Genomic DNA, 25,329 nt, shown 5'->3' with positions numbered 1-25,329 from the left:
CCAAGCAAGCTGAATATATGTTCATGCCTTGTTTTGAAGTTGTAATACAGAAAAGAACTTTGCTTCCATACTTATTACACGAAATGAAAAAAAGGAAACTATAGAACAAAGCAAAGCCCTGTTGCTATAAGAAATGTTAGCTACTGGTCCTTTGCTATAAAGAATTGTAACTGGTGAAACCTACGAAAATTCAGGTTTACAATCCATACTGAAGAAAATTGTTAACAGTGTCAGCAACATCAATGTTCATACTATCATCCCAAAACTTTGTGTACTATGAATCAATCCTGAAACTCTTACTCATGTGAGTAATTCTCACTCGTGATTACTCGGGTCAGGATTGGGCCCCAATTTATACACCCACTCATTATTCTTGCTTTGCTGGGGTTGTCTGTGGTTTTAAAACCATGAAAGTTCCAGTGGCCTGGCTCTTACTGGTGGGCAAACTGTCACTTGAGTTTTGTTTTTTCCCAGCGTACCGTGCTAAAAGAAAGCTGGTTGTCTATTCTCTCTCTCTCTCCCCCTCAGCTGCTTCCTGCTCTGATTCACACTGTACAAATGCAGAGAAAAGAACAGCAGAGGCAGTGTGGATGGCCAGGGAGTAACAGACACTGGTTTTCAACCCATCAGTGGCAGCATCAAATCCTCCTTTAATGCTGCAGTGATGGGAAGGAGGTGAGACTAGAACACAAATTGATCAAAACGTGGAAGGAGTATCAAGTGCCAATCTCTAGTACCCAGAGAGAGAGAGAGAGAGAGAGAGAGAGAGAGAGAGAGAGAGAGAGAGAGAGAGCGCGCGACCTGTGGGAGAAAAGTAGAAAGAAAAATGGGTAGTCACAGGAGGAAGCTGTGTGAGACCTCAGGGAGATAGAAAGTAAGGAGTTTAGGAACAAGGAAAGAGATACGAGTATTTAAGGAAGAAAGGGAGAAGTCCACTGTTGCGGAGAAGGAGGGAAAAACTTCCTCATCCCCTCTGAGGAAGAGGCACACAGGATCCCTTGTGAAGATGAGGAGTAGGAGGGAAACCAAAAGTGCATCCTCAGCTGAATGACTCCCAACAAAGTAAACTGCACAGCACTCAAAGAATGGCGGGGTCCCTTTTTTGGAATTTAAGCCTTTGGTTCTAGGGAATCCAGGTACATCAAACCTGATGTTAGACAATTAACCATCCCCACACTTCCCAGCGGTTTTACCACACTGACAGCCTAAACTGACTTCTTGTACAACATGAGGGACATCAACTGGAGGTTTCAAAAATTACCCTTGGAATTACGATGTTGGCCATCTTACAATTCACTTGTACAAATGTGGAGCCCTGAAATCTGGACTCCACTATATGTTTTCTGAAATGCCTTTGTAACCCCCATTAGCTAAACAATATAAATGTAAACAAACCGAAAGAAACCAAAGCATTCCTCCCCTTCACCGCAGTATGCGTCACAGTCTCTCAGTGTCTAAATAATCTCAAAATGCTTTTCAAAAATTAGTTAAATCTTGCAAAATCTCTGTGGAGCAAAGAAGTTTGCCTGCATATTTCATAGCAATAAAAAGTTATACTGAAATACTGAGGTGTGATGGCACCACATAAAATGAAAATTGCCTCTATGATGAGATAAAAGCCTAATGTCATATTTTACACCTTGTCATTAAGAGCTTGTCTACAGTTAAACTGTCGCGTTTCAATGAATACCCTACCTATTCTGATGGGAGGGATTCTCCCATTTGAGTAGGTAATCCACCTCACCAGAGATAGTAGCTAGGTCAACAGGAGACTTCTCCCATCGATCTAGTGCAGTCTACACCAGGGGTTAAGTATCAGAGGCGTAGCCATGTTAGTCTGTATGCACAAAACCAACGAGGAGTCCGGTGGCACCTTAAGCCAGGTGTTAGGTCAGTTTAACCGTATCTTCCAGGGTGTGGATTTTTCTCACCCTTGAGTGATGTATATATACTGACCTAATTTCCAAGAGAAGAACAGGCCTTAGACATCTGAGTTCAAGAAGGACTTTAAGTCTAGCACTTTCAGCTTGTCCAATGGTTTATGGGCATTTATGACCTTAAAATAAAGGTTCCAACTTCTTCAAAACAAAGAACATACAGGTCACGGCAGCTTAACAAACCAAGAAGGTGGGAGATGAGTAGTTCTAACACAATATTTTTACAGCACTAGATAAAGTAGTGTTCACCTCTCAGTATGCACATACTTAACTTATTTACATGGTGAATGGAAACCATGCATATGAACAGAGGGGAGAACAACCCTTTCAGATTGTGAGAATGGTGGCACTGAAGACAGCAAAAACCAGACTATATGTGCAATGAATGTGAAAACTATTTCAACCAAGAACTATGTGATTTTTCATGGATGCATTCTTTGGAACTGGATGGACCTTGCAGTCCCAGAATTCTCTCCAACTCTTCAAATTGCTTTCTGCAATACACAGGATAGTACTGTGTAAAAACATAGCCTAGGCCTTCCTGCCATGCTTTCAAGTGTTCAAACAGATCTGTTGAATAACTCTTCCAGAAGGATCCTGCAAAACTCTGGCCTAAAAGGATACAGACATACCACTAGTCTATAGGAATGTGTTCAGGTGGATTATAGCAATCAACCTATTCTGCATTTTGTAGTGGGTTTGTTAATTATTTTCTTTTTAGAATAAAGGAGATTGTAAAAAAGGCTAACACTGCAAAGTCTGACCGAATGGAGGGATTTTATCCCTCAATTACAATGAAACCTTTGGCTTAATCTGACCTTCTGAACTAAAAGCCTCATTTGATTCATTAAGGTTTGGAGACGGGGATTAAAACACTGCTGTTCGAGTTAGAACATCAGTATGGTATTAACCAGGTTTACATTATGGGATGGGGTTTTTCTGTCAATGTGGTTAATCCACCTCCCTGAGCAGCAGTAGCTAAGAAGAATTCTTCCATCAGTCTAATAGTGTCTACAGGGTTAGGTCATCATGGGTAGCACAGCACGGGGAGGAGGTGACCAGCCCTCTGTGGAGAAAGAAGTGGTTTGGGACTATTTAGAAAAGCTGGACGAGCACAAGTCCATGGGACCGGATGTGCTGCATCCAAGAGTGCTAAAGGAGTTGGCGGATGTGATTGCACAGCCATTGGCCGTTATCTTTGAAAACTCATGGCAATCAGGGGAGGTCCCGGATGACTGGAAAAAGGCTAAAGTAGTGCCCATCTTTAAAAAAGGGAAGGAGGAGGATCCGGGAACTACAGGCCAGTCAGCCTCACCTCAGTCCCTGGAAAAATCTTGGAGCAGGTCCTCAAGGAATCAATTCTGAAGCACTTAGGAGGAGAGGAAAGTGATCAGGAACAGTCAGCATGGATTCACCAAGGGCTAATTCACCAAGCTAGACTAATCTAATTTCCTTCTATGACGAGATAACTGGCTCTGTGGATGAGGGGAAAGCAGTGGATGTGTTATTCCTTGACTTTAGCAAAGCTTTTGATACTGTCTCCCTCAGTATTCTTGCCAGCAAGTTAAAGAAGTATGGGATAGAGGAATGAACTATAAAGGTGGACAGAAAGCTGGCTAGATCGTCGGGCTCAACGGGTAGTGATCAATGGCTCCATGTCTAGTTGGCAGCCGATATCAAGCGGAGTGCCCCAAGGGTTGGTCTTGGGGCCGGTTTTGTTCAATATCTTCATTAATGATCTGGAGGATGGGATGAATTGCACCCTCAGCAACTTTGCAGATGACACTAAACTGGGAGGAGTGGTAGATACGCTGGAGGGTACGGATAGGATACAGAGGGCCCTAGACAAATTAGAGGATTGGGCCAAAAGAAATCTGATGAGGTTCAACAAGGACAAGTGCAGAGACCTGCACTTAGGACGGAAGAATCCCATGCATCGCTACAGACTAGGGACCGTATGGCTAGGCAGCGGTTTTGCAGAAAAGGACCTAGGGGTTACAGTGGACAAGAAGCTGGATACGAGTCAGTGTGCCCTTGTTGCCAAGAAGGCTAACGGCATTTTGGGCTGTATAAGTAGGGGCACTGCCAGCAGATTGAGGGACGTGATCGTTCCCCTCTATTTGACATTGGTGAGGCCTCATCTGGAGTACTGTGTCCAGTTTTGGGCCCCACGCTACAAAAAGGATGTGGAAAAATTGGAAAGCGTCCAGAGAGGACAACAAAAATGATTAGGGGACTGGAACACATGATTTATGAATAGAGGCTGAGGAACTGGGATTGTTTAGCCTGCAGAAGAGAAGAATGAGGGGGGATTTGATAGCTACTTTCAATTACCTGAAAGAGGGTTCCAAAGAGGATGGATCTAGACTGTTCTCAGTGGTACCAGATGACAGAACAAGGAGTAATGATCTCAAGTTGCTCTCAAGGGGGAGGTTTATGTCGAATATTAGGAAAAATTCTCTTTAGGAGGGTGGTGAAGCAATGGAATACATTACCTAGGGAGGTGGTGGAATCTCCTTCCTTTGTGGTTTTTAAGGTCAGGCTTGACAAAGTCCTGGCTGGGAAGATTTAGTTGGGGATTGGTCCTGCTTTGAGCAAGGGGTTGGACTAGATGACCTCCTGAGATCCCTTCCAACCCTGATATTTTATGGTTCTATTATTTTAACCATGGAACTCAGGGATGTGAATTTTTCACACCCCTGAGCAATGTAGCTATAGCAACCTAAATGTTATGTGTAGACCAGGTCTTTAATCTGGATCCTCCCTACCTAAAATGGGCTAAATTAAACAAACCCGACAGACTGCCAAATCATACCAACAAAAGGTAGAAGCAGTCTCAATTACTGGGGTCATTGGATGTTCAAAGTTTATTAGTTGGGTTTTGATCCTTATTAGCTTAGTGCTTTGGGGAAATTATTAATTAAAATTATTCCAAGCATTCTCTGCTTTTACTCTCTGAGCAGGGCGAGGAATGGTCCAGCTCTAGTGAATTCATTCAGAAGAGTGATTTTACCATTCTCAATGTCTCTGAATGTGATTTGCGTGCTACTTAGATTATTGTTGTAGGAGGCACATAGCTGCTTGTGAAAGTTCTATAAGACAATGTTGATCTATTCCACTTGTGTGTGTCCACATGTCTCATAGCACAGCAGTCACAGAAACCCAGAACAATACACACTACATAAGAGAACAATTCACCAAAATAGGGCGGAGTCCAGTTTTCGGGTTAGCTTCCCCTGACTATCTGAGAGTTCCTCATTCCCACATGCAAAATGGCCCATACAGTCCTGCACTTAGATACTTGGTTGCACAAAATAGATATTTGCACACACAATTAAGACATCCAGCTTTAATGATTGAGTCCACAGTCTAAACATTCATTCTCTCTCCAAAATATGACGAGCACACATTTAAAAACAGTACTATCAGAATGGCAGACACTTTAGTGAATCTGAGTGCAGTTCTGTAAACTCAATGGTAACAGGAAGTGGATCAGCATTCATGTCTCTCTCCCTGTCAGTACCTGGCCCAAGCCAGGGAAGCTAATGAGCCAACCACTGACCAAATTCAGTGATGAATCCTGATCATGTACCACCTGAGACCTGTTGTGCAAGCATATACTTAAGTAGTGGAAACAGATTGTGTAACAACTGTGCTTGGTTCTAATTGTGTTTTTAAAGGGGTTCAAGCACCAGGAGAGAGAAAGTCTTGGACACTGATATTTTAAAGGGATTTCAAATTAGAAAAATTATTTTAAAGCTGGACAAGTCATTGTTCTTTAAATCCCTGCCTTTAATAAGAGAAGACAAGGAAAGCTCTTGATATGAAAATTTCTTTAAATCTCAGAAACTGGAGAGGCATGCTCTATGATACTTCACAGTAACAGTTATTCTATTCTTAAAAACATATCCTAAAATATGGACTTGACTTGCTAAATTCACACCACTTTGCAGTATTGTAGAAATGTATATTATGACTGCAATTACATACATTAAATCAAGCTCTGATTATGCTGAAGAGCCAATTCTTACTCCATCCCCAAATTCAAACTTTAAAATCACTTTTTTCTGAGCTTATCTGTGTTGCACAGAGCCTTGTCATTAACAATTTTCCTATGTCTCCAGGGGTTAATCAAGCTTTAAGAAACCATAACGTAAAAGCCTTCAGTTCCAAGACTGTTCTCCTGCTGGGGAGACTCCCATTGGCTAAGACTTCCCACTGAGTCTGCTAGAAGGACAGTATCTAATAAAGTTGTGAGGCTCTCTGTCCCACTTTAGAGCAAACATCCCAAAGTCAACATGAAGACCAAACTGCAAAGAGGAAGGGTTGAGTTTCAATAGATAGGAAATACAATTTAATCCAGAGGGCAGGAAGCGACTGACAAATCAAACTTTTCACACTTCAACAGAACCAACTGCTCTCATTGTCATATAGTTAGACATCTTTTAGCAACTCCTTAATCTGGAGAGATTGAATCACTGACACCTTTGCACATGGCAACTTTAATATGATTAGAAGAAAACAGTGAGACAGGAGCGCGCGCGCACACACACACACAAGCTCAGGCTGAAATGAGAACTTTCCTGAGGGTTTCCTTATCACTACTCTGAAATTCAAAAAGCAGCAAGGCCTTGTTCAAATACGGGTCAAATAAATGGTCTCTCTTCTACTTCCCCGAAGACAAGCCAAAAACAGTTCACCGCGATCAGCTGTTCAGTGGCCTACAGGAGGTGTGGGGGGTGGGGGCGGGGAGGGAAGAATGATGGTGGGGCGTGCTCAGGGACAGGAGCGCAGCGGGGTCAGAAAGAGGCAAGGCCGGGTGGGGACTTGGAAGGGATGGAGTGGGGGGCAGGGGCTGCGGTAGAATGGGGGGGGTCAAGCACCCCGGGAACAAAAAAATGGCGCCCAGTATTGCCAACCTCAGATGTTCAAAACTCTTGAATCTGACGCCAAATAAATCACAAGATTAACATCATGATTTTTAAGTCATTTAAAAAAATAAATTTAGGTTCTTTTTATTTTATATCTGGTTTGTGCACCTTCAGAGTGCACTCATGTCATATTTTCAGTTTTTTCTCCAACAAGGAGGGCTTTTTTTTTTTTAAATAAAAGCTGAAATTCTCACAAATCATTTGTCTGCAGGAGCTGGGATTTAAGAATATTAGCTATAACCAAACCCATGATTAAAAAAAAAAAATCACAAGAGCTGGCAATACTGCACCTTCTCTACACTACCACTGCCACCATTGCTACCGCTGGAGAATATGAACCAGTGGTTTAAACAGCAGGAATTTTCTGCAAAAAAAGTCACCTAAAAAAGGACACTTAGCACTTTCTGACATAGGATTTTAGTAATGCTCTCTTGACAGTATAGGGAACTGCCATTTTAGCAGATGGTTCACTCTTATTGGATACAATGGTAGGCAGTAGTCATTTTGAAACAGGGCATTTTTAAGGATCTCTGTGACTTTAGCCCCATTAAGAATAATTAAAAAAAAAAAAAAAAAAAAAAAAAAAAGAGTGGCAACAGCCACTTTCAAAGAGCAGTTCCCTGTGGAATTTTGTAGAACAATATTCTTCACCATCTGCTGATAGACAAACTTTCAGTTGTGAGGAAGAACAAAAGAAAATGGCACTCTTTTGGAGAAAAGTGAAAAACTTAAAGTGTATTTTAAAATAAGTTTAATGTAATCTAGAACTAGAAACATCATTAAGCTCTAATCAACTGTATATTTAATTACATGTTATCACAAAAGGGCACAGTTAAGGTTGTTTGAGTGTCAACTGCATTTCTTATAAATGCAACCTTAACTCTGAATTTCCTGGGTTTGCAATGCTTGTTTTTGGGATAATCACAATAGCCCTGCAATGTGTTTATCCTTGTATTACCAATGCATACTCTCATTTTACCTCCAGTTTAACCCAGGTTTTATCTGGGAATGTAAGCAACTGTCAGAAGCAGAGAAGGGGACTGAGTACGTAAAAGCAAAGGAGCATGACTACTTTCCATTATGTAAGTGTAATCTCTCATCTTATGGTAATAACTATATTTCTTAAATAGCTAGCTAGAGGGACTCCGTCTTCAAGGTCGTGCACACTAAATCACACAAGTAACCAGAATACTGTTATATTATTCATTGGTACTGTCTCATCCCAAATGAATTCCCAAGTAAATAAAACATTCAAAAAATTCCTTAACGACTTCTTGAACTACCACAGGATAAAAAGAATAAGCTTCCTTTCTAAATGTACTTTAAGCAGATCTACACCTTGTTCACTAGTAGGTAGATAGCTTAATTCTGGATTCATTTTAAAAGGCAGTTTTTAAAGTATTTCCTTAGAGGATTTTGTAATGCGTGTTTCAATGAGATATTTAATCTCAATTTTTTAAAACTTTCAAATTTAGATTCTTCTTTGGTTTGAGAGCCCTGAAAATGATGAAATTATCTGCCTACCAGAAGATAAATTTTGGCAAACCAATGTCTGTAATTATGCATGTAATGGGCAGCAACCTAGAAGAGAATAAATCTGATTTACTGTCCTCCTGGGCTGTGCACATCTGAAGTCACATCTGGACTGAGCTGCTCTTTAACAACAACAACATTTTTTGTTAGGTTAGGTGGGTAGCTAAGAAAGCAGAGTTCCAAAGCATGTGATTTTAAGGCACTACAACATTCAATAGTGTGCACAACTTACACCTCTTTGATACTTGACATTCAGATGCCCTATGCAAATACCAAGTTATAACTGAATAAGCAAAAATCACTTGGCACTTGTAGCCAGCAGGTTCTACGTTGGTAATAGTGAATTTCTAAATCAACCACTGTTGACTGAGTGGGTATATGCACGATCAGTGCCCTTCCCTTTTAAGAGAACTCGGAAATGTTGATTTGGGGGGAATCTGTCTAATGTTTGTAAATAAAATTTATTGTGCGAAAATTAAAGCATGAAAAAAGTATGCATCTAGACAATCTGTCCCTATCTAAAATTCTTAGTTAAAATAAATATCTTCTGCTGAAAATTTGGACACTGCTTTTTCAGAAGAAACTCAGATAAAATTCAGTGGATCTCACCTCAGTAGAGGGCAAAGGGTTAAAGGCTAATCAACATACTGTAGGTCTTGGTGTTACACCAACTTTCATTAACATCTTCATTACATTAGCACTCAAATCCCAGTGAAGACTGGGGCCCTACTGTTTGCTGAGTGCTATACTTGTAAAGATGATGGAAACTATGCTATTAATTAATTCACTATGCTATTAATTAATAGATGATTCCAAACTAGGAGGTGTAGCAGAGAGAAAACAAAACAAACAAACAGTTACAACCATGTCAAGGAACCAAATTACAACACTGTTGCGCCCTTGCTCCAGTGAGAGTTTAACTGTGTTGTTGAACTTAAAGACTTCTCTGAAGTTCATCCTATATCACAAAAAGAAACTCTGCTATCACCAGGGACAAGTGTCTTATAATTGGATCTCCTGACAAGGTGGTAATTACAGTGTAGTTAGATCCTTCAGATGTATCTGCACATGATACAAACATGGCCTTGATCTTGCCAGATGCTGAGCACTCTGGCCCTAATCCAGCAAAACAGGTAAGATGTGAGTGGTCTCACTGAAGAAGTCTGTTAAACTACTCATGTGATTAAAGTTAAAGGCCCGCAGTACAATTCACAATGCCCTACCTCTGCTCTGGCCATAGCCCTATCATGGAGCCTTCAGTCCGCATCTTCCAAAAGGAGACTGCCATCAAAGGTGCCAATGGGTCAAATGAGATGTCAATGCTTATTCCTAGGTACTGTATTTAGAACAACCAGCCATTTCAAGTGGAAAAACATCTAGTAAAAGATAACTTCCACCTCCTTCGGATCTGGATCCACCTTTTCAGTAATTAGAGGATTGTGTTTGTGATCTCCTTCCCTACAAAACTCTCAAAAATCCACTGTTCCAAGTATTTCTGGTTTCTGAGAATCTGTTGATTCTATCAGTAAATCTTGTCGGGATCTCCAATACTCAGAACACATAAATATGCCTCTTTGTCTAACTAGAATTAAAACAGCATGGTCCCATGGCATAGCTTGCTGTCAACTTTGGCATAAAAGAAAATCTACATGTGCATGTAACAAGAGTGGTTGTTAACCCTTAGACTATTTTGATGAGTCAATTTAAAAGGTAACTGACAGTCAGATTTTGCCTCCAACACTTGAAGTTCTGTATTTATTTATTTATTTTTTTAAAGCTTCTCAGTGACTCTTTGCCCATCCGACTTTTTCTGGTAGCAACTTTGCTATCGACCAAAGTTTTTTCAAAGTCTTCTTAGGTTCCATCATGCCTGTTAAAATGAAAGGACTAAAAATGCTTTCTACACCTGAAATGTCTCTTTCTACTTCTGTCGGTTGTTTGGCACCATATCTTTCACATGTTTTAAAGTCACTGGAAGAAACTATCACTTCCTGTATGGAGTCAGTCTTTGAATCAGTGCCTCATTTCCTTGAAAACTGGGTCCAAACACAGAACTGTCCAAAAAGCGAGCAGTGGAGAAGCAGTCAGCAAAGCTGATACTCCATTTCTCTTTGAAGTAGCCATATATTTTGATGGTTCAAGTTTAATTTGTCAGTGTTCATTCCAGTTATCAAGAAGACACTTCATTCCATGTACAAATGACAAAAATAATTTAGTGAAAATACAAAATAATGCTGTTTTATTAAAATGAATAAACCAGATAAAGCAGCACAGAACATCTAGAACTAATTCCTTATACCACATGTCTCTGACTAATGGCTAAACTGAGGTGTACATTGCTTGAGTGAGTTCTTCTCTTATGCTGTAAGAGCATCCAATAATAAGCTATTCCATTGCTATCAAAATCATACTAGAGATGTTAAAAAAAAATTGAAGGCATTGCAAATAAGTTGGAACAGAGGGACATTTTACTTTTGCAATTAAAATATGCTTTATTGACTTCAGATAAAAGATTTTAAAAATCCATGGGAGGGACATTTTGCATTCCAATAAAAAGATGCTTGTTTTGGTTAAATATTTTGAAGTCAATTAAATATATAACACAAAGCAAAGGAAAACTATGAACGAGCTATTCAGATATTTCAGGGTTTTGTTGACCATCACAAATCACTTAAGCTTGGTTTTATGTCTGCTAAGCCTCAGTCTATCTACCAATGCCAGTGCATGGTTATCTTGCACAGTTTAGGGATGTTCATTGCCTAACACTTTGGGGTGGTTTTTTTTGAACTGCAGGTGGGGCAACGTGGGTATAGATCCATGTTACATGAACTGCAATTATCTGACAGTTTCAGTTACATCGTCCCATTCACATTATAAACCAAAAACACATTTATTAGAACATGGATATCTCTAATTCTTCCAGGCCAACTAGGAACCAACATGATTAGAAAAGTAGAGCCAGATGCTCAGCAGGAGGAGCATTGAGCTATGTTGGTTTAGAGTAGCTGAGGATTTAGGTCATAGTTTGGACATGCCCTAGAAATACACCTAAGACACCCCTTAATTTTATACAGCCCTACAGCTCACTGTTACCTGTGCAGTCCACATTATTCTTATCTTGGACAGCTTGAGATATTTTACTAAATGAAAGGTGCATCCTGTATAACCTTGTCCCTCCAAGGAAGCCCCACATAGCAATTAAGTTTATCAGTTCATATGTGGAAATTTATTTGAAACTTCTATCTGACTCTGTTCTAATGAATTTGAAATACTCATGTAATAATTTTTCATGTGCATCAGTTTTTAATTCACTACAGATTCAGGGCACTGTTGCAGCCCTAGAGCTGCTTAACATTACAATAAATCACTGTTTGGATGATAAGTAGGGATGCAGTAACTGCTTCTTGGAGGCTGGCTTGGGGCCTGCCAAATGGTTAACATACGATATCCACCAAAAAAGTAGTATTTTTAGGTTAATCTAACAAAGAAATCTTCCAATATTATTTTGCTAAATAGGCATTTCAGATTGTCTGACAACACAAAGGTTTTAAGTCCACAGTTAGGTACTAGTCACACTACACATTTATAGATGTAGTTTAGAGGGCGGCCAACATTCTCAAAAGCCATTGAAAGTAAATGAGACTTAGGCTCTTAAGTGCTGAAGTTACTTTTGAAAGTGTGATGCAGATTTTCTTCAAAAAGCACCTAAAGTGACTGTCTCACTTGAATAAAAACTAAAGGGTGCAAAAAAATGGTCCCTTTCTATTTTCACAGGTTTGAGGTAGAAGCAGGACATCCTAAATGAAGAGTTTTCTCTGGAATCTTCTGCCAAAGATTTTCCCTACTTATCATTGACATACATTACTGCACGCCAGCTCACTTTTGCCCCGTTTCAGTGCTGCCTGCTTTTAATGGTGATTCTTGTAAAGTCCATCAATAATAAAAGCAGGATTTCTTTAGGATGAAAGGAGTTGCATGGATGTAAGAACTTAGTATATTGCTTGCTTGTCATATTAATCCATGTTAACATTTGTTCCAAAGGGCTATGTGTTGGCCTTGATGTACCTTGTCTCCAAATACATACACAGTCTACCATGCAGATATAAATATTTCTGACCAAAAAGCTTGTTTATACACTGAAGCAAGAAAAAAGAAAAAAAAACTTGAGGATAGAAAAGAAAAAATATTACATTGATATGATGATCATCATATCAGTTATTCATTTCAGACTAAACAATACAGCTCAGGACAGTCTTGTGCCTCAGCTGACTCAAGCATTTAGCATTAAATGTTAAACTCTTAGACTGTGACTATATCGGAATTTGCAGCTGGAGGGGAGGGACCACAAAGTAATCCAAAAGGCTAAGTTTGGCATAAAACTAAGGCAATAACATCTGTTGCCATCGCGAACAGCTTGTTGACCAAGTTCAGCCACCAGGGAGTCAGCAGCTGATCGGCTTCCTAACTTCCCCAGTAGGCACTGTTCAGCTGGTAGGCCCCCTGCATATTAAATTTAATAAAACTCAATATTTTGAAGACTCCACCTATTCTCACAAGGGCTGCACTGAGCAGCTTAGTCATTATTTAGTCAGATCAAATTCTTATAGAAAGTGAATATTTAGGAGACAGTCTCTCTACTTTGGAGGCCATAATCTTGGGAGCACATTTATCCTCCCTAAAGACTTTTTTTTTTTTTTTTTTTTAAAGGTTATTGCTTATTTCACTTTCAAGTTTCTAAAGCACAGCTGTTCTAACACTGCGGGACAAATCCTGTTCTCATTGAAGCCAATGGAACACTCCCATTGATTTCTACTTGAGCAGGATCTGGCCCTAAACATGTATGTCTTCTTCCAGAGAGAAGAAGGATAGAGTTTTGGTTTACTCACGACTTAAAATGCCCAAACTGCAATTCCTTACAAGTATTTTCAGTAAGGTTATTTTTCATTAAATAGATAAATTAAAATATATTTAAAGTGTACATACTGTGCATCATAATATGTGATTTAGAAAGCAACTCAGGGTTGGGACTCAGGACACACAAAGTTTTAATCCTGGCTTTGCCACTGACTCATTGAGTGGCCTTGGGAAATTCACTTCACCTTACCGTCTCAGTTTCCATCTCTAAAATGGGAACAACACTTATTACCTACTTCACAGAGGCATTTTGGGGAATATGTTAGTTAATGTATGGGGAGAGCTTTGGATATAAAAATGCTAGATAGTACTATTATTCAATATAGCTTTTACATATAGTACATATTATGAAGCACCATTCACACACAGTCATATTAAAATATTTATGAAATGAGTCACATGCACAAGCACCGGCTTCCTCTCTTTCCCTGGGAGTACTCAACCCCCATTCAGCCCCACCCCCCACTTCACCTCTTTCCCCAAGGCCCTATCCCGACTCTTCCCACCCAGTTCTGTCCCCTCCCCCAAGTGCTCCCCATTTCCACTAGGGTGGCCAGATGTCCCAATTTTATAGGGACGGTCCCAATTTTGGGGTCTTTTTCTTATATAGGCTCCTATTACCCCTGGTCCCAATTTTTCACATTTGCTGTCTGGCCACCCTAATTTCCACTCCTGTGTCTCCTGCGTGCCGTGGAACAGCTGATTGTGGCAGGAGCAGTTGATCAGCAGGTGGAAGGTACTGCGAGGAGGGACCTGGCTGCCAGTGGGTGCTATGCAACCACTAATTTTTTTTTGGTGGGTGATCCAGTCCTGGAGCACCCATGGAGTCAGCACCTATGATCTCATGTGTTGGAATATTATAGATTATAATCAACACAGGCTACTTAAAGATACAATAGATCTCTTACTGGAATTCTATTTTTCCAGTCTGTGGCTAACACCTCTGCATTTTCATTAATTAATCTCTCAGGGAAATCTTTGAAAATGTTGGAGTTTTATGTTGAACTCAACAAAAACAGAGACTCCAGGGCATATTCCAAAATTATTAAAAATATGTTAATGGAGATCAACAGAAACAAAAAACATACCCAAAGTAAACATAGATAAAAGGTGATAAATTTGAAGGCACACTGACCGGGGTGAGATGTGTGTTGAAAAGAAGTTATGAACTTTTAAGATTGAGATCATGAACATATAATAATCACTCTAGGAATGAGAGACACCCCACCACAAAACAGATTATTCAGAGCAACAGAAGACACACACACAACTAACCCTGCTAGGACTGAAGCGTGTGAATAACTATATTCCCCATAAATAAGTAGTTCCATTGGCTTCAATGAGACTTCTCTCCAAGTCTTTCCAGGATTAGGCCTACAGAGTCTTTAGCTATGCCTGTACTGCCCTGCACTTTGGACTATGTGGGTGTGAACGGCAAAAGTGCTGCTCTGTAACTCCCTCGTGTGGACACTGCAGGCACGAACTAAAAAGTTCCTAGTTCACATGAATGTAACCCTCTACAAACAGGATTACATTCATGCGAACTAGGAACCTTTTAGATTGTGCCCTCAAAGTCCACATGAGGAAGTTACAGAGAAGCATTTCAGTGCACACTGCTATTCACATCCCCATAGCCTGAACACAGAGACTACGGGGCATACAGTTGACAAGACCCATGTTTCACAAAACAGCATAATTCCCCGGTACCTACAATAGCTATTACGATTATGAGAATGTTCAGCATCTTTCAACTCCCACTGATTAAAGTGAGAGTTAAAGCCACTCAGCTTCTCGCAGCACTGGTTTCAATTGCAGCAATGACATTCTCCCGAGTTTCAGGGTGGGATTCCAGATCGAGGAAAGGGAAAGGCAACTTTAAGATTCTTAGTTTTCTCAGGTTTCAGAGTAGCAGCCGTGTTAGTCTGTATTCGCAAAAAGAAAAGGAGTACCGGTGGCACCTTAGAGACTAACAAATTTATTAGAGCATAAGCTTTCGTGAGCTACAGCTCACTTCATCGGATGCATTTGGTGGAAAAAACAGAGGAGAGATTTATATACACACACACAGAGAACATGAAACAATGGGTTTATCATACACACTGTAAGGAGAGTGATCACTTAAGATAAGCCATCACCAGCAGCAGGGGGGGAAAGGAGGAAAACCTTTCATGGTGACAAGCAAGGTAGGCTAATTCCAGCAGTTAACAAGAATATCAGAGGAACAGTGGGGGGTGGGGTGGGAGGGAGAAATATTTCCTATTTCCTTGTTAACTGCTGGAATTAGCCTACCTTGCTTGTCACCATGAAAGGTTTTCCTCCTTTCCCCCCCCTGCTGCTGGTGATGGCTTATCTTAAGTGATCACTCTCCTTACAGTGTGTATGATAAACCCATTGTTTCATGTTCTCTGTGTGTGTGTGTATATAAATCTCTCCTCTGTTTTTTCCACCAAATGCATCCGATGAAGTGAGCTGTAGCTCACGAAAGCTTATGCTCTAATAAATTTGTTAGTCTCTAAGGTGCCACCGGTACTCCTTTTCTTTTTAGTTTTCTCAGTCATGAATGGCAGCTAAGTCTCCATTAATATTCCTCCATATTTTCCCATCTCTCCAGGAAGGCATTGACCAACCAGTATAGACATAGTTGTCTGACACTATCATCAGAGTACACATTGTCCATGTAAGTTATCAAGTCTGAGCCTTTAGGCCCAGCAGAGATGCAGATACCAAAATAACATTTTGTAAAAGTCAACTGATTTTCTAGTTAGAATTTTGTGTGTCACAATTTCATTTTATCTACATTTTTCTTTGATAATGCACATTTGTAGTCCTACGGTCATCGTGGACATCAAATTCCTACTGATTTCAACAGTACTATTTGTCTGTAGATACTTCATGATTAGATATTGTGTCTTCAATCCTTCAAACACTTGTACAGTATGTGTAATGTTAATATTGTGAGTAGCTCTAATTAAGCATGTGCATATTGTGGGTCAGGCCTGTATTTGCACGTCAGGCCCCTTGTCCTCAAATTTAGCATTAGTAGCACCTCTTGGATGACATTTGACCATTGTGAAGCCTATTTGTAAAAACAAAAATGCCAAACTGCAATTGGAAATGGAACAAGAATAAATGTAAATCATCCAATTATGTCCCAGGAAACATTTTGGTGTGTAACATAGCGATTAAAGATCAGATGCAATTACTTTCAAAGTCAATGGAAAGATTCCCATCGACTTCAGCAGAGTATACTGCAAAGGTGTTCACCTACCAAGGTCTGAGCAATCTCGCAGTGGGGGCAGAGTGGTGTTGACAGCTCTTATTCTCATCTGGAACTTTTCTGGCATCTCCATTTCCCCTCCTCCCTCTGCTTCTAGTCTTGGAAGATGAGCATGAATTCTTCACATCTGTTATCAGTGCCTAGCTAAAGTCATTGCACAGCCGAGTGCAAGAAAGCATAGAAATGAGTAAAAAAGAAAATTACTTTTAATAGTTGTGCAACTTTAAGGAAATCCCAGCCTAATATTGTGTATTTCAGTTTTAGCTCAGAGCTGAGCAAACCTTTATGGCTGGATTATTAACTCCTGAGAATAGAAGTTTATAATAGAAATGCTAACAGACGCTTCACTACAGCAGTGCTATCGGGCACTGCTATAGTCATCAGTTTTAATGAGAACTGTTAATATCACCTCAATCAAAATGGTTGCCCTGGGCTGACTTCTTGGCCTGTGCACAGGTGTTCTCAGCCAAAAATGTAATGAAGGTTATGATGTTATCAATGAGGCACAGATGTGCACCCCATCTGAACTCAAGGTGGTGTTATTTTCAAGTGACATCACTTTCAGCAGATCCCTGGTCCGTTTGTATCAATATGCTGTTCCAGCTCAATGAACCTGAGCACAGCCTTCTGCTTCCCCATAACACAGCCAGTTAGGAGAGTAACATGTTTAAGAATGCAAGGACATAGGACTGTCAATATGCAGGTAACTCAAAACAAAACAACCCTGCATTGGTTCTCTATATTCATTTTTAAAAACCCCAAACCTTAAATTTAGGCACTTAGGTTTGAATTGCTTCAAAATGTAAAAGTAGTCACTTTCTCTTCTGCAGGTGAGCAAACAATATTTGCTTGATGGAAAAATCTCTCTCTCTGTGGTAGTGTCCTTTCTTCATCTGGAATCCTGGCAATTTTTTCCCACAGAGTTTTTTTCCCCAGTGACTTCACCCCTTGCTCATTAGCGCTCACCCTCACCTTCCTCCTCCTCATCATCATCATACAAGACACATACACAAGTCATTATTTTTACTATCTCTGAAGTGTTTATGGCACAGATAAGTAGATCAAAAGTTCATAGTACTGGTATCTAATCAAATACAATATAAGAAATGAAATATGCTTGTGCTGAAACCACCACCAGGGCATTCAGAAGTAGATCTGAAATGAGCCACACAGTGTCCATCTTTCTTCCTCCTTTGTTTAGCTATGACCACACATTGGACAATGAAATGCTGCAGGAGCTCTGAGGTAAATGAGAAATGGCATCTCGTCAGAATGAAGCTATGTGAGAAAAAGAGTAGAAAAAAAAACAAACAAAAAAAAAACAACCTTACTGACCTCAGCTAGGGGAACAAAGTTACTCTGCTCTCCAGAAACACACACGTTATACTCCGGACCAATGCAGAAGGAAAGGAGCCTGGTTTGACTAGCAACCCTCTCAATTCTAGGTTTCAGAGTAGCAGCTGTGTTAGTCTATAACATATTATATTATATATATGTGTATTATGTATACACACACACACACACACACACACACAACCTAACAGAACGCCACTAGCCATCACCTTCAGCCCCCAACTAAAACCTCTCCAACGCATCATCAAGGATCTACAACCTATCCTGAAGGACGACCCATTACTCTCACAGATCTTGGGAGACAGACCAGTCCTTGCTTACAGACAGCCCCCCAATCTGAAGCAAATACTCACCAGCAACCACACACCACACAACAGAACCACTAATCCAGGAACCTATCCTTGCAACAAAGCCCGTTGCCAACTCTGTCCACATATCTATTCAGGGGATACCATCATAGGGCCTAATCACATCAGCCACACTATCAGAGGCTCGTTCACCTGCGCATCTACCAATGTGATATATGCCATCATGTGCCAGCAATGCCCCTCTGCCATGTACATTGGCCAAACTGGACAGTCTCTACGTAAAAGAATGAATGGACACAAATCAGACGTCAAGAATTATAACATTCAAAAACCAGTTGGAGAACACTTCAATCTCTCTGGTCACTCGATCACAGACCTAAGAGTGGCTATCCTTCAACAAAAAAGCTTCAAAAACAGACTCCAACGAGAGACTGCTGAATTGGAATTAATTTGCAAACTGGATACAATTAACTTAAGCTTGAATAGAGACTGGGAATGGATGAGTCATTACACAAAGTAAAACTATTTCCCCATGGTATTTCTCCCCCCCACCCCACCCCCCACTGTTCCTCTGATATTCTTGTTAACTGCTGGAATTAGCCTACCTTGCTTGTCACCATGAAAGGTTTTCCTCCTTTCCCCCCCCTGCTGCTGGTGATGGCTTATCTTAAGTGATCACTCTCCTTACAGTGTGTATGATAAACCCATTGTTTCATGTTCTCTGTGTGTGTATAAATCTCTCCTCTGCTTTTTCCACCAAATGCATCCGATGAAGTGACCTGTAGCTCACGAAAGCTTATGCTCTAATAAATTTGTTAGTCTCTAAGATGCCACAAGTACTCCTTTTCTTTTTGCGAATACAGACTAACACGGCTGCTACTCTGAAACCTGTGTTAGTCTGTATTCGCAAAAAGAAAAGAAGTACTTGTGGCACCTTAGAGGCTAACAAATTTATTTGAGCATAAGCTTTCATGAGCTACAGCTCACTTCATCGGATGCATGTAGTGGAAAATACAGTGGGGAGATTTTATATACACACAGAACATGAAACAATGCATCAAAGGTTATCTGTCACGGAGCAAGGAAGCAAGCAGTATGTGTGAGAGGGGAACTAAGATGTCAGTTACATAGGAATTTGACTTGTAATGCTGAATAAATTCTGACTGGAGAATGATGCATGTGCTGCCTCCCCTCCAGTCTTCCCACATACCACTTCGATTTTTACTAACCATTACTATTTAGATTCTTGCACGAGTGAAGCTATTTGTACTTTCCTACCAACCTCTCCACGGCTTAGGGACTGAGGGAGGTGGAGCTCTCCACCAGGTGCTTGGGCAGCAGACGACGACACCTGGTCCAACATAAATAGATAGAGGAGTTTGATACAGAAACACTGAAATTCTGTGGCCTGTATTATGAGGTCATAAGTTTCACCGACAAAAGTGGTGTGGACAGCGCTATGTCAACAGGAAAGGCTCCCCTGCCAACGCCGCTCATTGAGGGTGGTTTAATTATGCTGGCAATACAGCTCTCCTTTGCCGGCAAAGAGCAGCTACACGTCAAACCTTACATAGTACAGCTGCGCTGCTGTAAGGTCCATAGTGTAGATAAAGCCTTAGAATGGGGTTGTTTCAGATGCAGGGGGGGAAGGGTCTTGTAAAAGATTAACTGTCTCTAATGGCTAGAGCTATGGCTGAACCAGCAGTGCTGGAACTAGACTGACAGAGTGGTGAGCTCTCACTGCTGCAACCAAGGAGGAGAGGGAGCTGTGGGGGAGCACTGTTCACTCAAGCCAGGGAAAAGAGGGGGCTGTCTTACTTTTAGCAGAAGAGGTGGTGAGCTACACTTGCTTAACTTACTTTAGCCCCAGGGAAACTACTGGATATATGATCGAGAATAATCTCCACAGTAAATACAGAGCAATCCTGTTTCAGTTGATTTGAGCTACTTAGCATACTCCCTTATGTATTCCTGTTACTCACCATCCTAATGAATAGAAATCAGTCTTATTTCCTTACATAAGATTGCCCACTGAAGTCTGAGGTGGAGTGTTTTTTGCACAGTGACAATGTGTGTGCATTGGGTCCCGAGTTTGTGAACCACGTCCTGCATGTGCAAATGGTTCCTACAGGACATTTTATCATTCTTAGTCTATTTATGCACTGCCAACAAGAGTTTCCAGTGATAACTTAACAACTGTAAGTGACCCAATTATGTCCAAGAGGATTTTTTAATGTCTAGTTTTGAGCCTAATTGCTGCAAGCAAAGATGCTCAGCTATCAAAAACTAAACAAACAGTCTTGAGCGGTGTTGTTGGCAGCTCATTTTCACATTTGGGGCTTTTCTATTGTCGACATTTTTCTTGCACTCTGATCTTGGAAGACCGGTCTGAATTCTTCACAGCCATTGTCACAAAAGATTGCCAGTGAGGGGTGCCTGAGCATAATTGCCTGATTTTCCTCAAACTGACACAGCCCCTTCTAGCAATCCAGCACATCTTCAAAACACTCTGAATGAATTGACAAACTGCCTTTTTCTTCTCTTCTACTGGGTTTTTCCAAATAATGTTTACAGTAAGTATGTATGAAACAGGCACTTCAAAACTTTAAGCCTGATGTCCTTAAAAAACAAAAACAAAACCAGAAGCCAAGAAACTCCAAATGCAAATAGATGTCTTAGCAGGCAATGAAACTGAGGGATGAAATCAGCATCGTGCTTAACAAATAATATCAGGTTAGAACAATGGTCATTATAGTTACTTTTCTGCTGCATTTTCTTGAACAACCGACGTGTATAGAAATCATTACTATTTAATCATGTAGGGGTTACTGGGAGAGAAGACAGATTTGGTGTTACACTGCCATGCAATCATTAAGGAACCATTTGCTTGTGCAGTTTGGATTTTTTTAGTTGAATTTTCTAAAACTTTTGCAGGGCTATTTCTTTTCTTTCCACCACATGGATGACTTCCTTTAAACAGATTCAACTAAAGGAGGCAATCTGTATGCCAGTCAGATTGCATGAATAATTGTCCCTTATCACAAACTAGCCACAACTGTCCTTGGGTGGCTGACAAGAAGTTACAGGAACTATTCCAATTCCCAGTTAGGAAAAGCATTGATTTTACAAACTTTGCTGCAGTGCAACCTCATACACAGCAAGACACTGAAAAGAAGCAGCAACAGGACATTGTTTAACACACATACTAGTGAGCAAGCCTTTCAGGACATGTGTTAATCATCAATAAGATCAAGAAAAATAGTTTAATATTTATCCTTCTGTCAAAATAAGACAAGGGATGTTGAGTAGCTTAAAAATTATCCTGAAGCATTTCGTAGTGTTGGCTTGTACTGCCAAGTGGTAGACACGGATTCTGCCCATGCTCCAGATCTTGCATAGGCTGAAAGCATTGCACAGGCAGCACATAAAGCCCCGAGGGAATATAGGATGCTTCCTTTAAACACGCACGAGGACATTCTACAATAACATCCCCAAAACTTACATTGTACAAAAAGGAATGTTTTTTACTACATAATGTGAAACTTGCTGACAAAGAGTATAAGTAGAATTCAGAGAAAGGATGAGACATTTAGGGATTTGGTCCTAGAAGGTTCTGAGCATTTGGACGCTGATTCAGCAAAGCACTTAGTCAGATGCTTACTTTAAACACGTAAGCAGTCCCATTGATGCAAACAGGTTAAATTATGCACTGGCTTAAAAAGCTTTGCTGGATCAGGGCTAGAGCACTCAGCACCTTGCAGGGTTGATTCCTACATGAATAATAGGAGCATCCACAGTTATATTAATTAGAATAGAAAGCTTAAGGGATATTGACCTTCATGTTTCAAGAGCCCAGATCCACAAATTTAGACACCTAAACCCCAGTTTTATGCACTACTGGGATCTACAAAATCTCCGCTTGGCGCTGCCTAACACTATTGGCACCAAACCCATTTGACACCTACATTTTTTTCCTTGTACGAGTTCCTCCCATCAGAGTTTCTGTCACTGGTGACAATACCAGCATCCTTCCCATCACTCAGACCCCCAAGCTGGGGGTTATTTTTGACTCTTTTCCCTTGGCCACACATCCAGAGAGTTTCTAAATGCTGACACTGTCCTTTATTGTCCAGCCTCACAGACAAAACCCCATTCAGGCTCAGATTATATTTGGTCTTGAATAGTGCAACACCCTCCTTCCTGGCCTCTCAAACACAAAAAATCCAAATGCTGCCTAGCAATCTCCCCGTTCTGACCCTCTCTGTTGGCTTCCCATCCAATATCTTGCCAAATTTAAGGTTCTTGTTACCACCTTCAAAGCTCTACATAACTCTGCCCATCCCTATTTATCCTCCCCTCACTAAGCTCCATGTTGATCCTATTACCTGCTCTTCTACTATGCTCCCAGCCTCATCTACCCATCTGCCAGGTTTTCACCCTTGTTTCCATGCCTTCTTTCATACTGCCCCTTATGCATAGTAAAGCCTTCCTGAGCCCTTTCACAAGGGCCTACTCTGTCTGTAGGTAAGTGCCCCTTAAGATCCACCTCCACCATGCAACCTTAGGCCTATCTTGTTGATTCATATAGACTATCTCTATTGTTATTCCTCTGTCTGAACGTTAGATTGTGAGATTCTTGGAGCAGGGATTGTCCTTTAGTCTCCGGCACTGCTACAAATAATGGCCACACACACACACACACACACACACACAGAGCAAGCCACTAGAAACTGATTAAATGACTGATTAGATGGGGGGAAATGCAGTCTAATGTACAAAGTAAGCAAAACATACATTTAAACTTCTAGTTATGGGAAGTTTAGACTATTTTTAGTCATAGGTGAGAGTTTTAAAGTGGACACTGTGCCTATAAAATCATCTATTTATCCGCAAAAGTTTCAGTATAGGAAATAGCACAGAACCTTTCTCCCAATCTTTTCTAAGAAGACAAGGCCAAATTCCACTCATTCACACCAATATAACATCAAGAGTAACACCACTGTCTTAAAAGGAGTTACTCTGGATTTACATGGATTCAAATGGGAACAGAATTTGGACCATAAGTTATAGGAGCAAGATATTTCACTCTGTGTAGCCCATTCAGTCTTCAGCTTTTCTGTCAGAGTCCTATAAAGCAACACATTAGTGATGGTATTTTTAGTGCGATGTGGGCACTGTCTTTCCAGGAGTTGGACATGTGTCAAACTGATTTACATTGGCCCTAAAGCAATAAGCACTTTTGGTCATTCAGCTGTACTCAAAACAGCAATGTAGGAGGTGAAAGGGTCCAGGGTCCAGATGTTCAAAAGTGTTTAGTGGGATTTTCAAAGTGCCAAGGGGCTTATCCACATGTTTAGGTACCTAATCACCTTTGAAAATCTGGCTCTGTATGCCAGTATCATACCACTGCCAGGAAACATGCCATCTCTTTCCAGACAGATCTTTTGAAAAGTATCAGAATAAGTAACATGAACATGCAAAGGACTTGTTAGCTCAGTATTAAAAATCTGCAACTTAATTATAGGACACAGAAGATGATGAATCACACTCCCACATGCAAGGAAATTCTTAAAAAAAAATAAATAAACCAAAACAGAGTTCCTTATTGGCTGCCTTTGGGAAGAGAAGAGTTAATGCTGTTTGTTTTGCAAAAGGAGAGGAAAAAAAAAGTGCCTCAACCCTTCAGATTCTAAATCCCAAGAGTTGTCAATATTTCCTCTTTTATGCATTAGGCAGCTGTTTCTCTAGGGAAGGTTCCTGGAAGAGATCTGAGATGAACGTAGGTTGATGGAACATGGGCTTGATGAAAGAATGCCAGCGCAAAACTTGCACACGCAGGTCCCCATGTAACAACTTTCAAAACCATTCTAGCTACTGAATTTAGCCACTCCTCCACCCCCACTAAGGCAGAGTGGGAATAGAGCTAATCCTTCTGCCAAGTGGAAGATCCCTCCAGAGGCCTGTGCACAAACAGAGGGTGGAAGGAGGCCAGTCTTGGCAGAAGCAGAGTTGTGACACATCCTCACATGGTTGTGGACTGCAAAACAAGCCACCCACCATTTACTCTGGGAAAAGAAGAGGGTTTTTATTTTAAACAGATTAAAGATACCAAATTCAGAAATTGTGTGTACATACTTGCATACACAAACATCACATATACACAGCACACACATACCCAGTTAAAACTATTGCAAATGAATCTGCAGAGATTAGTTTTTTGTTTTGTTTTGTTTTTTTAAATGTGACTGGAATGATTAAGAAGGCTAAATGCCAGTTACATTCACTGCAATCAGAATTAAAATCCAGTGTTTTACTGTAGCAGCATGCCCTGCATTCAGAACAGGTTACTAGCGAGAGAGAGGAAAATAAAAGGGAAACATATTATGTGGTGGTCATATGTGCTATAAGTCATTTATCATCCCTCCAAAAATGCCACAGAAAGAAGAGAGTTCTTCTCCTGTAAGTTTTGTATCACATTTTTTACACTACAGTTACCAATGACAATTGCTATATAAATTTCACACACAAAACTTGGAAGTGAAACTAGAACACTGGTTCTTCAGGCCCCAAATTATAAGCCTTTTCAACCTGCACTAAAACAGCACCATGCTAGCTGATGATAGTAGTAGCAGCACTCCTTTATCCTGTCTGAGCCAGCCACCACACGGTAACATCACAGACACACACACGCAGACAAAACATTACAATAGACTGGGGTGACCAGACAGCAAATGTCAAAAATCGGGTCGGGGTTGTTGGTGGTGGTGGGGTAATAGAAGCCTATATAAGAAAGACACAAAAATTACAACTGTCCCTATAAAATTGAGACATCTGGTCACCCTACAATAGACCTCACTGTAGCTGGATATTTTAAAAAAGGAAAGAATAAATGTCCCTTCATAACTTTTGTAGCTATGCAAATTGGCAGTGAATTTGATTTAGGATGCAGGTTGACAATCTATAGGCATCAGAAAATAACACATCATCCCTTTCCTACAACACTGAGATTAGCTAGGTGCATTGGGAGAAGAGAATGCCTTCCAGAGACTCCTTCGTCAGATGTCTTTGATGGTAGA

At 40.5% G+C, this 25,329-nt stretch overlaps 1 protein-coding gene across 5 annotated transcripts in view; it reads right to left on the bottom strand.

Moving 5' to 3' along the window:
* Positions 1-25,329, bottom strand: part of SASH1 (SAM and SH3 domain containing 1) — an 866,583-nt gene that overhangs the window by 195,071 nt on the left and 646,183 nt on the right. The window lies entirely within an intron of this gene.

This window comes from Dermochelys coriacea, chromosome 3 (genome assembly GCF_009764565.3).
Source record: "Dermochelys coriacea isolate rDerCor1 chromosome 3, rDerCor1.pri.v4, whole genome shotgun sequence".
Classification (NCBI taxonomy): Eukaryota; Metazoa; Chordata; order Testudines; family Dermochelyidae; genus Dermochelys; species Dermochelys coriacea.
This window is presented reverse-complemented; position numbering and strand designations above follow the sequence as displayed.